This window comes from Panthera pardus, unplaced genomic scaffold (genome assembly GCF_024362965.1).
Source record: "Panthera pardus isolate Hobbes unplaced genomic scaffold, ASM2436296v1 HiC_scaffold_24, whole genome shotgun sequence".
NCBI lineage: Eukaryota > Metazoa > Chordata > Mammalia > Carnivora > Felidae > Panthera > Panthera pardus.
Genome location: NW_026526810.1, coordinates 17,582,962 through 17,599,707, shown reverse-complemented (window position 1 = coordinate 17,599,707; position 16,746 = coordinate 17,582,962). Strand labels below are relative to the sequence as shown.

The 16,746-nt window shown below is 42.9% G+C and overlaps 1 protein-coding gene and 1 pseudogene across 3 annotated transcripts in view; both read left to right on the top strand.

Moving 5' to 3' along the window:
• Positions 1-16,746, top strand: part of ATP10A (ATPase phospholipid transporting 10A (putative)) — a 177,028-nt gene that overhangs the window by 88,531 nt on the left and 71,751 nt on the right. The gene's annotated exons all lie outside the window — the stretch shown is intronic.
• On the top strand, positions 2,392-6,963 carry LOC128772924 (cytochrome c oxidase subunit 6A1, mitochondrial-like; annotated as a pseudogene).

Here is a 16,746-nt window from a genome sequence, read left to right as displayed (position 1 = left end):
TTTAAGCCTTCTTTTGTGTCAGGTGTGTTTTGTTTTGTTTTGTTTTGGTGAGCTGCTGCAAATATTTCCTGGAATGATACAAACCTGACATAAATACTAAAAATAGCAGTTTTTAAAAAAATGGAGTGCTGTCATCATCCGAGATCAGGAGAACTGGTGGAATTTAGGGACCTCTGGGGGCACAGTGCTGGAGATTTCCAGCATCTGCATTATTGTGCTCCAGGGTTTGGCAGTAAATGCGGGCTCACCTTCCACTACTAGCCCCTCGGCCCCCGTGCCTATGTGTTCTCCTAAGGTTGACCTTACTTCCAGGCTTTTCTCCATCAGGCCTACCCCAGTCTACAAGACTAGAGCCCAGAATTCCAGGGCACAGATTAGTGTGTGGACTATGCCTGAAATCAGTATGGGGGCTGCATTGCCAGCTCAGTTCTTGTGATCTCAGCATGCATAGGATTATGGGGAGGCACTGGCTGCACAAGCTAGAATGTTACCTTCCTGGCAGTGTGGCCAGTGTGCACGGAAGAGGACTGTAACATGAATGAATACACATGAATCTCTAATGGATGAAAATTTGAGAACTGGCAAGCAGAGTGTACATGTTTGTGGTGGTGGCATGGGGAAAGCCACATAGGTGTATCTCCTTGGTCAGCTCTCAGGAATAATGTCCATGTTTCATGTCTTCTAATTTTATTCAATTGTTGTAATCCCAGTAATATTGACAAGCCTCCTCCACCCACTTTTTTCCCAAATAACAACTAGAACACTTCATAGCTCGATAGTGCTTAATATAATTCAGCTGCTTGTAAGTGCTTTTTGTAATTCAGCTGTTTGGGTGTTTCAAATTCAAAGATGGCTACAGATAGACACATCCTATATCACCCTCCTTCAGGCCCAATGAATGCCTGAGGAAGTAAATGGAGTTGAGCCATAATTTAGTCAAAATAGCCAAAATTAACAACCAAAGTAGTCTTTATCAGCACCCAAATTCTTCAGTATACATGCACATTGTCCCTATTATTGGTGTCTTTTTTCACTTTTTCTTTTTTTTAACTTCCCCTCTAAATGTCCAAAGATTTTTTTCTGGTAGCTGAATTCCCATTGATACATTATTATTCTGAAATATAAGAATTGCTCCATGGAGAATAAAGATAGGAAGTCTCTGGCATTTAAAAGCCTGATAATTGGAAAACTAATATAACATATATGTTAATTATACTGGAATTAAAATTAATTCAACTAAACTAATTTTTTTTTTTAATTTTAAAGTTTATTTTTACTTATTTTGAGAGAGAGACAGAGAGAGAGCAAGGTGAGGGACAGAGAGAGAAGGAGAGCGAGAATCCCAAGCAGGTTCAATGTTGTCAGCACAGAGCTCGACACAGGGCTCTAATCCACGAACCTTGAGATCATGCCCTGAGCTGAAATCAAGAGTGGACACTCAACCAACTGAGCCACCCAGGTGCCCCTAAATTTTTTTTAAAAATTAAAAGCCTGACAGTTGGAAAGCCAAGGTTCTGAATACAATGCTGCAATGTCAAGAACATTTTAGTTCTCTGTATTTAAGTGGGTTTTTTTCATAGAATGGAGTCAGCTAGTGTACCTCAGACGGGGGAAGAACTAAGAGAGTGATATGTTGCCAGTTTGATGAATGGCCAGTTGGAAGTGGTGGCCCCTAGCAAAACTTAAATTAGAAGCAATTTGCAAAACTGAGGTAAAGAAATGTGAGAGGACCTCAGTGTTCATGCAGGGACTCTGTGTATCGGTCAGGGTCTGGTGAGGAAGCAAAAATTACCCATGACTCAGGGAAAGTTTGATGTTAAGAATTCCAGTGGGGGGTTGTGAAGTAAATAAAGTAAGAACAAAGACTTGCAAGAATATACGGACGTATCTGACATAAAGAGCAGCCACTGGCCCTGGGGCTGAGATAGTGCTCAGGGAAGAGGCTCCCGAGGTTGAGTCTTATTTTCACGTGAGGGCACAGCCATTACTCACACGATGGTAGAAAAGCTTGCGAGGGGCTGTGCCAGCCAGAAGTCAGCCATCCATAGGAAAGTGCCAAGCCAGGGAATGTGGAAGATACCAGGGGCAGCTGCTGGCCACTGGGCACTGCTTGAGCTGGGCTCTAGAGATGCTACCTTCTGCTTGTGGCTCTGGCAGCTGCAGTGGACAAAGGCTGAATGGTGGCTCTCTAGACAGCCAACCCTGCAGAGCCCAGACCTGCATAGGCAGAGGGCCCGGGAAAGGGTAGAGGGAGCAGTAGCTCCCACTGGGGTCAGGGCCCATGCCTTTAGGGTCTCTGGTTACCCTGAGCTGAAAGCTGGAGGAAGCATGTGGCTGATCTAGTCCTGGAAAAAAAAAACTACACTGCAGGATCCTTGCTTTGGAGAAACCTGGAGGGGGGCTGGGCAGTGCAGAGCAAATCCACACACCCCTCCAACTGAATTCCCACTCCTTCTCCTGCAATGTTCCTCCAAACGCCCTCTACCGAGAAGGTAAAAACTTAGCTTCATTTCTAGAAGTCGTTTATGAAGTGATTGTTTGCTTAGGGAAGGATGCTAAGAAAGAGGGACTTGGGTGGCACTGAGGCTTTCTGGGTGGAAAATAAGAGTGGCAGCTGGGTCTGGGTTTCCAGGATGCTAGGGCAGTCCAGGGCACAGCTAGGAGGTCTATGTCAAGTGGGGAGGACGGCTCAGCTAGCGTGTGGAAGGCCCTCACCTACTTCTTAGTTCTCTCCCATGTGGGAGTGAGTATGCTGAACGTCTTCTAATGTCGCATCATGGAGAGCATGAGAGACTTCAGTTCATTGCCTACCCCCCATCTCTGAATCAGGTCCAAGCCCTTTCCCTGGGGAGATGTTAATCATACTCTATTCCATAACTCTCAAGTGAGTCCACTTCCAATGGGCTATATAGATGAATAAAGAAAACCTGTACGACTGACCCAGTGGGGAACTACAGAACTGGTTTGGGCCATGACTCTGCACACATATGTGACCCTTAAGCTCACCTTCCTTACTTGTATCAAATGATGACCAGTATACTGATTTTCCATCCCTTTGCTTATGCAGGAGATGTCTTAAATAAATAGCTTAGATTGGTCCATGAGCAAAAAAGCCCAATCCAAAACAAAACAAAAATTAAAACAAAAACAAAAACAAAAAGAAAGGGACATGGTCCATGTGCTACCGGGTCTAATGATTTAAGGCAATGGGACCAATATCTAGACGAGTCAGGCTTGTTTACTAGCAGACTCCCAGTATCAAAATTGTACAGAATTCATGGACTGGAAGCAGGAAGTCAGCATGCATGGCCTGCCCAGACCCTTGAATCTGAGGATAAGACACTTTGTGATGACCTCAGGACCTTAAATAACATAGCCATTTGGTGTCTGGCAAAAGGAAACAGATAATGGGACTTCAAAATAAACATATAATTTAAAAGTTGGAGCCAAATTGGCATTATCCCAGAAGTAACAGGGAACCCCAGTGTTTCACACGAAGCTCCCATGGTAACAACTCACCTCTGTTCAGCCTCCCCTGGTGTCAGACCTTACCATGCTTCTCACATTTGTAGTAGCACAGACATTTTAGAAACCACTTCACACATTTTAGAATATAAACCTTGTGAGATAATGATTATCACACCCTTTTATAGACCAGAAATGGAAAATGTGAAGACAAGAGATTCTTCTAAGACACACCAGCCGTGGCTGCCTGAATCAGCATAGAGCTGGGAGGCAGTTCTCAGTTCTCTCACCTCCTGAGTTGACATGGATGGGGGATTCTCCAGCATCCAGGCCTTTCCTTTTGCATTGGGCATCTGTTCTCGCTTTGCATGCTGCCTTTCTCTCTCCCTCCCTCTTACAGACACACACTTGTTCTGACCTGCAGCCCTGCCCTTGAGGCTGCATGCATTTAGTCTCTATACCGGTAGAAATTTCTAGTTCGTCTATAACATTTGCAGTGATTTCTGCAGAATCGGGAGTTCCTTAGGCTGATAATTTTATATAAAAATATTTTAGAGACTAAGTTTTGTGATTTTTCATTCTTTTCAGCAAATATTTATTGAGCACCTACTGTACTTCAAATGAAGTTCTAGGCATTGTATTGATCAAAAGAGGCAAACCTCTTCGCTCTCATGATGCTTACGTGACCTGTATAAATAGTGATATGTGCTGAGGGGTAAATGAAAAAGCACAAACAGTGATGTGTAATGTCAGGTGGGTGTTAGAATTTTAGACGGGCATGGGGTGAGGCAGGGCAGGCCTCCCCCAGGACAGCAGGAGAGTACAGACCTGAGATCTTGCTGAACGAGCTATTTCAGTGTCAGGGAGGAACCTTCAGGGAATGACTTCTGTGTTGGTTAATTTACTGAGAAAAAATGTTCCTCCAGTTTCTCTCTTGGGTAGACCTGTGGGGTTATTATACAGGCTACACCCACGGGGCCATCTGCTTAAGGCTGTTTGGAGTAGTGATTGTGAGGCTTTTAGGAAGAGCTGAAATCACAAGCCTGCAGTTGCTAGCTAGCTCTTCCCAGATGTGTGTGGGTGTGTGCATGGGCATGTGCACGTGCATGGGCATGTGCACGTGTGTCTGCTGACTGCTCTCAATGAGGAAGAAAAAATGAAACTAGTATGGGAACTTTCCTAGGCTGGGGGGAATCTGAGAAGCACTAGTCTAAAAGATGTGCCTAATATCTAGACCTGCACTGATTCCAAGACAATAATGTGGCTTTACCTCCGTTTTGCATATATACTTTTACTAAATTCTCAGCAACATTCTTAAATGCCAGGCACTTCTAGGCAGAGTTTCCTTTACAAGGGAGAGTTAGGCCTCCCCCAAGTTACTTGACAGAATTCAAGGAGCTTAGAGAAAATCACTTTATGTAGGAGGAGACAAAGTTATTATGTAGGAGACAAAATTATTATGTTGTATATTTGTTTGTTTCCTCCCAAATTATCTCTACCATGGGAAAACCAGAGGTGAAAAAGGATGGTTTGCAAGGTCTTGTACCAAAGCTGTTTTTCCTTAAGCTTTTCAGGTTGTTAGTCTAACTAAATTAGCTACATGCATTGCTGTGGAATGAAGGAGGAAACAATCTATCATCTAAGCGGAAAACAAAGACAGCTGGCTGGGTGTGTTAATTGAAAAGGTCAATATCAAGTCTTTACAAAAAGATTCATGGTTTTCTTTTACATATTAGTCACTAAGCTCATAATTTATACTGTGGGACATTTTCATTCCCAAACTTAAACCAGATACTTTAGTTGAAGAATATTAAATATGTAACAAGAAAGCCATTAGGAAAGATTACTTTGAGAACACAGCCATATTTAGACTAAAATTTCAATTCCAGCAAGTATGGATATTCAAAGTAATTTGGTTAGGTCAGTAATATAATTATCTGAGATATAGTTTATAAACTATGGTTTATAATATCAGCTGTTTATACTTCATGGGGAACATAAATTTGGCTATATAATAAGATTTTGTTTCTTTGTTTCTAATCCTAGTGACTTTGCCACAGATACTTTGCCTTGAACCTGTGGTCTAGCAAATCCCTGCTCCTAGAGAGTAAAGCACTATGATCTTAAGGAGAAAAACTAAATGCCATGAAGTTGATAAACTAGGCTAACCTGACATGTTAATACAAAAAGATCTTATTACATATGGAAATTTGAACATACTTTTTTTTTAATGTTTGTTTATTTAGAGAGAGAGAGAGAGAGAGACAGAGAGAGAGAGACAGAGAGAGAAAGAGAGAGAGAGCAGGGGAGGGGCAGCGAGGGAAAGAGAGAATCCCAAGCATGGGGTGCCATCCCACAAACCATGAGATCACGACCTGAGCTGAAACCAAGAGTTGGACGCTTAACCGACTAAGCCACCCAGGTGCCCTTGGAAACTTGAACATTCTTTGTATACATTTAACTTCACATTTTTATGTGGTTGGAAGTGGTCATGTGTTTATTCCAGGGAAAAGACAACCAAAGCATTAGTAGGTTTTTGTTCTATTTATGGTGGTATGTGATGTGAAATGCTATTTTTCTCTTTGACTATATTTTCATTGAAAAAAAAAAAAGGATAATTCTAGCTTTCCTAATTGTTGTTAAATTGCATCAGCAATTGCAAAGAGTTTGAGCTGTGTGTATCTGTTTCTGAATTAGAAATTTCCTTATGAGATCTATCCAGTTAACACTCATAAGTGGGTATGGATGTGTATGTTTATGGGTGAGAGTGTGTGCATATGTGTGTGTGCACACGTGTAAGCATGAGAACGGATGAGTGTGTTCATGTGTGCACACTTGTGAGTGTGTGAGTGTGCATAGGCATGTGTATGTGTGTGAGAGTATATGTGCAGGCATGGCTGTGGGTGTTCAAAGAAGAAAGCAAAACGAAGTGAAAGGTCTTGAGTTATCACTTTCTGTTACCTTGAAGAGAGAATAAATACTGTTTCCTGGGCTAAGACATGATGTTCTGGAAGCAGATAGATCTGTAAAAGCACATTCCTGGAGAATCTGGAATTGTCAGTCTGGTTATGGAGCACCTGCTGTGCACTGTGAGCATTAGGTGGTGGGTGTCTGGACAGTTCACTCTCTGCTCAGTGGACTGGGGAATACTTTGCTCCTTGATAGGGTGTGTGTAGCTGGTGTCATGTCCCTTCCACTTGTTTTGTGAAAAGAACCCCCAATGAAAGGAAAACCCCTATTTCCACAACATGAACCTAGTCACCACACCCTGATTGCTACAGCATTTGAATTCTGTGAGCTATTCTAATTTTGTTGCATGTGTTCCTCCAATGAAAACGCAGTACTTTGGTTCTCATTTTGGTATTAGTGCTTCCTAGAATTTCCCCTTTTCACAAGTGGGACACACCATATATACATATGTATACACAGAGATATGTGTATACACATTTGTACTCTCATGATGATATTAACATAAATGACACCTTATAAAAATATCTGTCTTAAACAAGAACGATACTTCATAAAACACTGTTACCTACTTGGATGTGGATGAAGCCATTTCTCCTAACATCTAAATTGGGTTTCAACTATGATAAAATAAATTCAGGGCTTTTTAACTATTTCTAATGAATAATCTATGTTGTGAAAGGTACCCACAGATGTGACTTAACAGAATTTTAACCGAGCTGAGATGAGACCTCAAGCAAACTTCTTTAATTCGTTAGTTTTCACTGAAGTTATTTTCAATAGTATGTCTGTCAGGTTGCTGTATGCTCTCCCTTTCACTTTTATTTACTTTTAAAAAAATTTTAAAGTATATTTATTTGAGAGAGAGAGAGAGAGAGAGCGAGCTTGAGCAGGGGAGGGACAGAGGGAGAGGGAGACACAGAATCCGAAGCAGGCTCCAGGCTCTGAGCTGTCAGCACAGAGCCTGATGTGCGGCTCGAACCCATGAACTATGAGATCATGACCTGAGCCTAAGTTGGACACTTAACCAACTGAGCCACCCAGGAGCCCCTATTTTTTATTTTTAAAAGTGTTTGCTTGCCTAGTTTTTTATTTATTTATGTATTTATGTATGTATGTATGTATGTATTTATTTATTTATTTATTTATTTATTTTTGAGAGAGAGAGAAAGAGAGGGAGAGAGGGAGAGAATGAGAATGAGAATGAGCAGGGGAGGGGCAGAGAAGGAGGGATAGAGTATCCAAAGGGGCCTTTGCACTGACAGTAGCAAGCCCGATGTGGGGCTTGAGCTCATAAACAGTGAGATCATGACCTGAGCCAAAGTCGGATGCTCAACTGACTGAGCCACACAGGTGTCCTCCCCCTGCATTTTTAAAAAGAGTGTCATTTCATTGCCAATGACAAAAGTCTTCCTCTTCAGTTCCAGAGAGTAAGCACTTAGATACATCTGCATGCGGTTTTATAAGTTAAGAATTGGGCCAAAGCTTAAATCATTCTTTGTCACATAATACACACACACACACACACACACACACACACACACACACACACACAACTTACCCAAAGAAAAATGTCTTCATAGGTTTTTGTGTCTTTGAGAGAAAGGGGGAAAAACTTGGTTCTCACTCACCTGTAATGACTCCTTTTCAGCAGTAGTTCCTGCTATAGTCCAAAAATGAGCGTTTTTGTTCAGTTGGTAAAAAAGGCCAACTTCAAAGAATTGTGGATTTTGGTTTATTTTGGATGAGACTTCAAACAGTTGGATTGCTCATCCGGCCTTTTTCAAGTGTTTGGTGTCTTGACCATGAGGCCGGAAATTTTGTTGAGGACAGACTTGTGAGGTTTATGTCTTCACCTTGGCCCAGTGAAGCTGGAGTTGGCCATGGAAATCCCTTCTCTGGTATTCTGCATGTTGGCCTTTCAAAACTAACAGTGGGCAGGGCAGGGGAAGGTTGTGCATGTAAGGCTGGGTTCAGTTGCTGAGACTGGAGGTATGTGATGTGTTCATCTCAAGTATTAAAGTCCAGAGGCTTGGGGACACGTGGATATGCAAGGCAGGAGCCCTCTTGCCTGTTCCGAGTATTCCTGCACATCATGCACCCTTGGGAGCCTGGGGTCTTTGTGACAGCCTGCTTGTAAATCACTTGTTGATGAGAGATCCAGGGGCTGGCACCACCTAGAACCTGGGATTGGTGAGAGTTCTGTGTCAGTGTCAGAAAGCTTGTAACTCTTCTGGTAAGAATAACGAGATTCCCCAACCCCCCATATCCTGGGTAATAGTACCAGTTAGTTCTCATTCAGTGCCCACTGTGTGTTAGGCCTTCTTCTGAGTCTTCACATGACATTGATTCTTCTAATTTTCTTGATGACTCTGTGAGGGAAGTGCTGTTGTTACTCCCATGTAACAGATGAGTAACTGAGACACAGAAGGACTCAGCCCCTTGGCCCAACATGGGGCAGAGGGAGAGGTGAGCCAGATTTGGGGCAGACTGTTGGGACTCAGTCCCTGGTTGTGAGGCCCACCCAAGGCCACCTCCAGAGACCATTACAACTATTGGTGTTTAGTGTTGGAATTGATATGGGACAAGTTGGGCTAATCCACAGCCACAGGAAAGTCTGGAAGAAATCATGAGTAACTGAAAGTATTTCTGTGAATCAAAATTTTAACTCATGGACTTAGGTAATTCTGACACTGGAACAGCAACACAGGTAGGTCAGTTTGAAAAGTTAGTTTGTAAAGGCAATGGTTGGTCACCACCTTGTGCTCGCTGACCTGCCTACATTGGGGGAATGGTATTAACTAAGTCCCTGGGTTATCGAGAGCATGTAAGGAGAGCATGTAAGGAGAGCATGCCTCTCCTCTAGTAAGGACATACTGGCCTGTGGTGGTGGCATGTTGGTGGTACTCACCAAGAAGTACCCCCTTGCTGCTGTGGCCAAGCCTAGGTGTGCCAGTTCCCTGAAGCTGCAGGCCCTGAGACCCCACACAGCATGGGCCAGGTGCTAGCCATGGCGTCCTAGCATGAGTGCTTAGACTGCCCACTGTCCTGAGCCTTGACGAGGAATCCTCCTGAGGAATGAGGAAGAAGTGCAGACTTACGTCAGGGCTGGAAGGAAGGAAGGGGGAACCTGGTGTCAGCTTTGTGATACTCCAGCCCTCAAATCCCAGTTCTGAGGCCTTGGGGCCCAGCACTGCATGGTGGTTCCTGCTCATTTCAGTTTCAGTTTGCAGGAGTTAGTGAGTATACACGCATACCAGCTTACGTTTCAGCATCAAGCTGTAGGCGGGGGGTTGGTGGGGGGGTCTCCCAGCTGAAATACTCAGGCAGCGATGGCTCAGGCTTTTCCTGAGGTGATTTTCAATTTTTGTGTAGATCATGTTTTAAATGTGCTGGAGATGCCACAACAAAGTACCATAGACAGAGTGGCTTAAATAACAGAGATTTCTTGTCTTTTATGTCTGGAGACTGGAAGTCTGAGATCAAGGTGTCACAGGGTTGTCTCTTCTGAGGCCTCTCTCCTTGGCTTGTAGATGGCCATCTTCTCCCTATGTTTTCACATGGTCTTCCCTCTGTGCCTGTACACTAATCTACTCTTCTTATAAGGACACTAGTTGAGATTGGGTTAGGGCTGACCCTATAACAATTTTACCTTCATTACCTCAAGATCCATCTCTACATTCTGAGATGCTGGGAATTAGGACTGTAACACAGGAATTTGGAGAGAGGACACAACTCAGCCCATCACAGTGCAGTCTCCTGGTGAAAGTGATGCCATTTCTGCAGGTAGCATTAGCATGCTAATCACCTCAGATAAACCCACTGTTGCATTCCACATCCCTTCTCTTCCACAGCCAGGAGGAGGAAGATGCTTTCTCTTGAAGAACTTTTTTTTTTTAATGTGAAATTTATTGTCAAATTGGTTTCCATACAACACCCAGTGCTCATCCCAACAGGTGCCCTCTTCAATGCCCATCACTCACTTTCTCCTCCCTCCCACCCCCCATCAACCCTCAATTTATTCTGAGTTTTTAAGAGTCTCTTATGGTTTGCCTCCTTCCCTCTCTGTAACTTTTTTTTTCCCCCTTCCCCTCCCCCATGGTCATGTTAAGTTTCTTAGGATCCACATAAGAGTGAAAACATATGGCATCTATCTTTCTCTGTATGACTTATTTCACTTAGCGTAACACTCTCCAGTTCCATCCATGTTGCTACAAAAGGCCATATTTCATTCTTTCTCATTGCCAAATAGTATTCCATTGTATATATAAACCACAACTTCTTTATCCATTCATCAGTTGATGGACATTTAGGTTCTTTCCATAATTTGGCTATTGTTGAAAGTGCTGCTATAGACATTGGGGTACAAGTGCCCCTATGCCTCAGCACTCCTGTATCCCTTGGGTAAATTCCTAGCAGTGCTATTGCTGGGTCATAGGGTACTTCTATTTCTAATTTTTTGAAGAACCTCCACACTGTTTTCCAGAGTGGCTGCACCAGTTTGCATTCCCACCAACAGTGCAAGAGGGTTCCCATTTCTCCACATCCTCTCCAGCATCTATAGTCTCCTGATTTGTTCATTTTAGCCACTCTGACTGGCGTGAGGTGATATCTGAGTGTGGTTTTGATTTGTATTTCCCTGATGAGTAGCGATGTTGAGCATCTCTTCATGTGCCTGTTGGCCATCTGGATGTCTTCTTTAGAGAAGAGTCTATTCATGTCTTCTGCCCATGTCTTCACTGGATTATTTGTTTTTTGGGTCTGGAGTTTGGTGAGTTCTTTATAGATTTTGGATACTAGCCGTTTGTCTGATATGTCATTTGCAAATATCTTTTCCCATTCCATCGGTTGCCTTTTAGTTTTGTTGATTATTTCCTTTGCAGTGCAGAAGCTTTTTATCTTCATGAGGTCCCAATAGTTCATTTTTGTTTTTAATTCCCTTGCCTTTGGGAATGTGTCAAGTAAGAAATTGCTGCGGCTGAGGTCACAGAGGTTTATCCTGCTTTCTCCTCTAGGGTTTTGATGGTTTCCTGTCTCACATTCAAGTCCTTTATCCATTTTGACTTTATCTTTGTGAATGGTGTAAGACAGTGGTCTAGTTTCATTCTTCTGCGTGTTGCTATCCAATTCTCCACCATTTGTTAAAGAGACTGTCTTTTTTCCATTGGATATTCTTTCCTGCTTTGTCAGAGATTAGTTGGCCATACTTTTGTGGGTCCAATTCTGGAGTCTCTATCCTATTTCATTGGTCTATGTGTCTGTTTTTGTGCCAATACCATGCTGTCTTGACGATTACAGTTTGGTAGTAGAGGCTAAAGTCTGGGATTGTGATGCCTCCCGCTTTGGTCTTCTTCTTCACTATAACGTTGGCTATTTGGGGTCTTTTGTGGTTCCATACAAATTTTAGGATTGTTTGTTCTAGGTTCTAGGAGAATGCTGGTGCAATTTTGATTGGGATTGCATTGAATGTGTAGATAGCTTTGGGTAGTATTGACATTTTAACAATATTTATTCTTCCAATCCATGAGCATGGAATGTTTTTCCATTTCTTTGTATCTTCTTCAATTTCCTTCATAAGCTTTCTATAGTTTTCAGCATATGGATCTTTTACATCTTTGGTTAGGTTTATTCCTAGTTATTTTGTGATTCTTGATGCAGTTGTGAATGGGATCAGTTTCTTTGTTTTTCTTTCTCTTTCTTCATTATTAGTGTATAACAATGTAACTGATTTCTGTACATTGATTTTGTATCCTGCGACTTTGATGAATTCATGTATCAGTTCTAGCAGACTTTTGGTGGAGTCTATCCGGTTTTCCATGTATAGTATAATGTCATCTGCAAAAAGTGAAAGCTTGACTTCATCTTTGCCTATTTTGATGCTTTTGATTTCCTTTTGTTTTCTGATTGCTGATGCTAGAACTTCCAACATGATGTTAAACAACAGTGGTGAGAGTGGACATCCCTATTGTGTTCCTGATCTCAGGGGGAAAGGTCTCAGTTTTTCCCCATTGAGGATGATATTAGCTGTGGGCTTTTCATAAATGGCTTTTATGATGTTTAAGTATGTTCCTTCTATTCCGACTTTCTCAAGGGTTTTTATTAATAAAGGATGCTCAATTTTGTTAAATACTTTTTCTTCATCAAAAACAATATAGAATCTAAAAAAACAGTAGAGCAGATCAATGAAACCAAGAGTTGGTTTTTTGAAAAAATAAACAAAATTGATACACCTCTAGTCAGGCTTCTCAAAAAGAAAAGGGAGAGGACTCAAATATATAAAATCATGAATGAAAATGGAATTATTGCAACCAATCCCTCAGAAATACAAGCAATTATCAGGGAATACTATGAAAAATTATATGCCAACAAACTGGACAACCTAGAAGAAATGGACAATTCCTAAGCACCCACACACTACCAAAACTCAACAGGAAGAAATAGAAAATTTGAACAGACCCATAACCAGGAAAGAAATTGAATCAGTTTTAAAAAATCTCCCAACAAATAAGAGTCCAGGACCAGATGGCTTCCCTGGGGAATTCTACCAGACATTCAAAGCAGAGATAATACCTATCCTTCTCAAGCGGTTCCAAAAAATAGAAAGGGAAGGAAAACTTCCAGGCTCATTCTATGAAGCCAGCATTACTTTGATTCCCAAACCAGTCAGAGACCCAGCAAAAAAAGAGAACTACAGGCCAATACCCTGATGAATATGGATGCAAAAATTCTCAACACGATACTTGCAAATCAAATTCATTAGCATATAAAAAGAATTATTCACCAAGATCAAGTGGGATTCATTGCTGGGCTGCAGGGCTGGTTCAACATTCGCAAATCAATCAATGTGATACATCACATTAATAAAAGAAAAGATAAGAACCATATGATCCTGTCTCTTGTCGAAATTAATGCTAGAATCTTGAGCCCTCGTATAGTAGTCCCCCATTATCCATGGGGGATACATTGCAAGACCCCCAGTGGATGTCTGAAAACACAGACAGTACTGAACCCTCTATATACTATGTTTTTTCCTATACATACATTCCTGTGATAAAGTTTAATTTACAAATCAGGCAAAATAATAGATTAACAATAATAGCTAATAATTATATTATAGCAATTATAGCAATATACTATAATAAAAGGTATGTGAATGTGATTTCTCTCTCAAAGTATCTTACTGTAGTCACCCTTCTTATGATGTGAGATGATAAAATGCCTGTGTGATGAGACAAAGTGAAGTGAATGATGTAGGCTTTGTGACATAGTGTTAGGCTGCTATTGACCTTGTGATGATAGGTCTGAAGGAGGAATATCAGCTTCCAGACCACGGTTGACTGTGGGTACCTGAAACTCTGGAAAGTGATCAGGGGGGATGAATGGTACTTCCTGCTTAGGCAGGATGGCTTTCTCTGGCTGGCTGCAGCCTGCCAAGAACATTAATATTATTATGTATATATTAAATATTAAAAACTCTGTGAATGACAATGGAACAAAAAGAACAAGAATTGTACTATTGGGAAGATTTCAGAAATTTGGTTAGAGTACTTATACGTATTTGTGTATGTGTGTGTGTGTACACATGTATGCACATGTTTGTTTAAGTCAGTTAATAGTTAATGCCATGCCAGGACATAAACACTTCTTCCTAAGTAATTTGTCTTAGAAATAGTGAGGGAAAAACCTTCCAACTCTTGACTGAAGTCTTTTGATTTTAGAGTTTCCTTCAAGGAAGAGATCATTTCCATTGACAGAATATCTTATATTTTTTGTATTCACCTGTTCATTTTACATTATAAAAGTAATCTCAGGACTTATTTTACACCAGTAGTAAAAAGAGAACTCTTCTGAGGGTCAGTTTTATACACACACACACACACACACACACACACACACATATATATACATATATATGATGTTTGTTTTTATTTACTTTTGAGAGAGAGAGGGAGGGACAGAGAAAGGGGGGAACAGAGGATCCCAAACAGGCTCCATGCTGATGGCAGAGAGCTTGATGTGGGCTCAAACTCACGAACCTTGAGATTATGACCTGAGCCGAAGCATATGCTTAACTGACTGAGCCACCCAGGCGCCCTTGAGAGTCAGTTTTGAAAAATGAGGCCTGGCCCCAGGGTGAGGGGGCAGAGGGTGACTCTCTTTGGGGCAAACAGGCGGGAGTCCAAGTCTCTGTGGCCGGCACCACCATGCTTGGCCCCAGGCAAGGCTTCCTGACCAACTCAGAGTTTGTGCTTCTGATTCCAAAATCATGACATGAAAGGAGTAGGACACATTTGCTTTTATTCTAAGCAGATGAAACTATTTCACCCCTCATTATACCTTTCACAAAAATAGTCCACAGTTAATGGTATTGAGTTGCCATGGGTGCAGGTAGCCTGGGCACTCCTTTTATTCACCACCCACCACATAGCTTAGGAGGCCCCACTGACCTGACCATTCCCTTTGTCATGGCTGCCCTTCTCACTTAATCCTATAATGGTCTGCTCATTTCCAAGCCACCCCAGCCCTGCAATTGGAGTTACCACTGTCCTGACCCTGCCTCACTAAGGACAGACAACCAGTTCCCTGGCCTATAGATTTTACCAGGGCAGTACCTTACCTGGGAACCAGACTCAAGGGAGGAGGGGAATTTGGGAGGCAGCCCTCCTCAGCCCCACCTCCACCAGGTGTCACCTCATCAGAGACATGCAGGGCCCTTCCATGTACCTGTCAAGGTTGGCACATCAGATTCACCTCAAATCTATGACTTTGAAAGGTTCTCCCAGCCCCGGCCTTGGGGCCATATGGGGGACATCTAATCTTCCTTCCACAGAAGAGTTCTTCAGATCTTTGAAAGCTGCCAGGTGGCTTGCCTGTGGTACTGGTTTCCACAGCTAACATTTGCCAGTACTTACCACTTAGCCTGTTACTAGTGTGGTTGGTCTAAATCTACCATGGGAGGTGCACACGATCTTCAGGGGAGCTTTACACATCTTTGAGGGCCTGGCCCACCAGCACTCTGGCTCCCTTGGTGTGGGGTGGGTAGGCACTGGGGTGTTCTAAGCTCCCCATGGCTGTGGACCACCATCCCAACACAGGTTCAGTTGCTTCCCATTTTAAAGTAAGGTGGCCCAGGTTTGAGAGGTTAGGTACCTTGTATAATAAAATCCTGCAGCTGGTCAGAAAGTGGGGCTGCGACAAATAGGTGTTGTGGCTGCAGAGCCCATTCTTGCAGTGCCCCTCCTCCTGTGCCTTCACTTGCTCCGGCTCACTGGGGGTTCCCTTCAGGGATGCTTGCGTTTGTCTTGTGCTTCCCACCCACAGCAGTCTGCTTGGCCCCTCCTTGCACCTTCTCAAGGGCGCTGTACTGGGTCCAGGCAGGGTTTTCTTGCCGCAGTCAGCCTTGCACTCTGGGCAGCAGCTGCCAGGATCCTCCACACGGATCGCAGCACTCCTCTGGGCACTCTCTGGCTCAGAAGCCTGCAGTGGCGGTTGGCGCTGTAGTAAAGTTAAGGAGCAGCAGCCTAGGCTAGAACAGACAGAAAGTAAATTGATTACCATCCAAAAATCTGACTGTAATGGGCAGAACAGCTTGGTCTAGAGAAACTGTTGATGCCAAGAAACAGGGCAGGACAAAACGTGTATGTATGTGGGTATCTCCATGTGTCTCTGTAATATATGCGTGCACAACACATATATGTAAATACATGTATATGCATATAGTAGTTACATGCATGTACACAAACTTATGGGTTTCACTTAAGATTTTGTTTGATAAGAGAGTTCCACTCCTTTAAAGTGTTGACAGAACCCTGACTACATTCTTTCTTTAAACATTTTTAAAGATATTTATTTATTTTTGAGAGAGACAGTGTGAGCAGGGAAGGGGCAGAGAGAGAGGGAGACACAGAATCAGAAGCAGGCTCCAGGCTCTGAGCTGTCAGCACAGAGCCAAATGCAGGTCTCCAAACCACGAGCCACAAGGTCATGACCTGAGCTGAAGTCGCACCCTTAACTGACTGAGCCACCCAGGCACCTCCTAGATTATTGCTAGGGTACAGTCGAACTGTGTGCCTTTCAGGTTGTCGTTTTAGTCCATGGATTCATTCCAGAAGGTTTTGCTGCAGCGCAATGGGTGTTCTTCCGGGTGAGCACAGACACTGAGCTCTGGGGTTCTGGGATGGAAAGGCCTTGCCTGGGCCCCTAAGGACCTCTCTTTTACACCTCCCAACTGGTAAGATGGGAGTGATGGGGAACCCTCCTGGGGCTATTGGCAGGTGGGATGACATGATCCATCTAGGCCCACTGCATGTACTC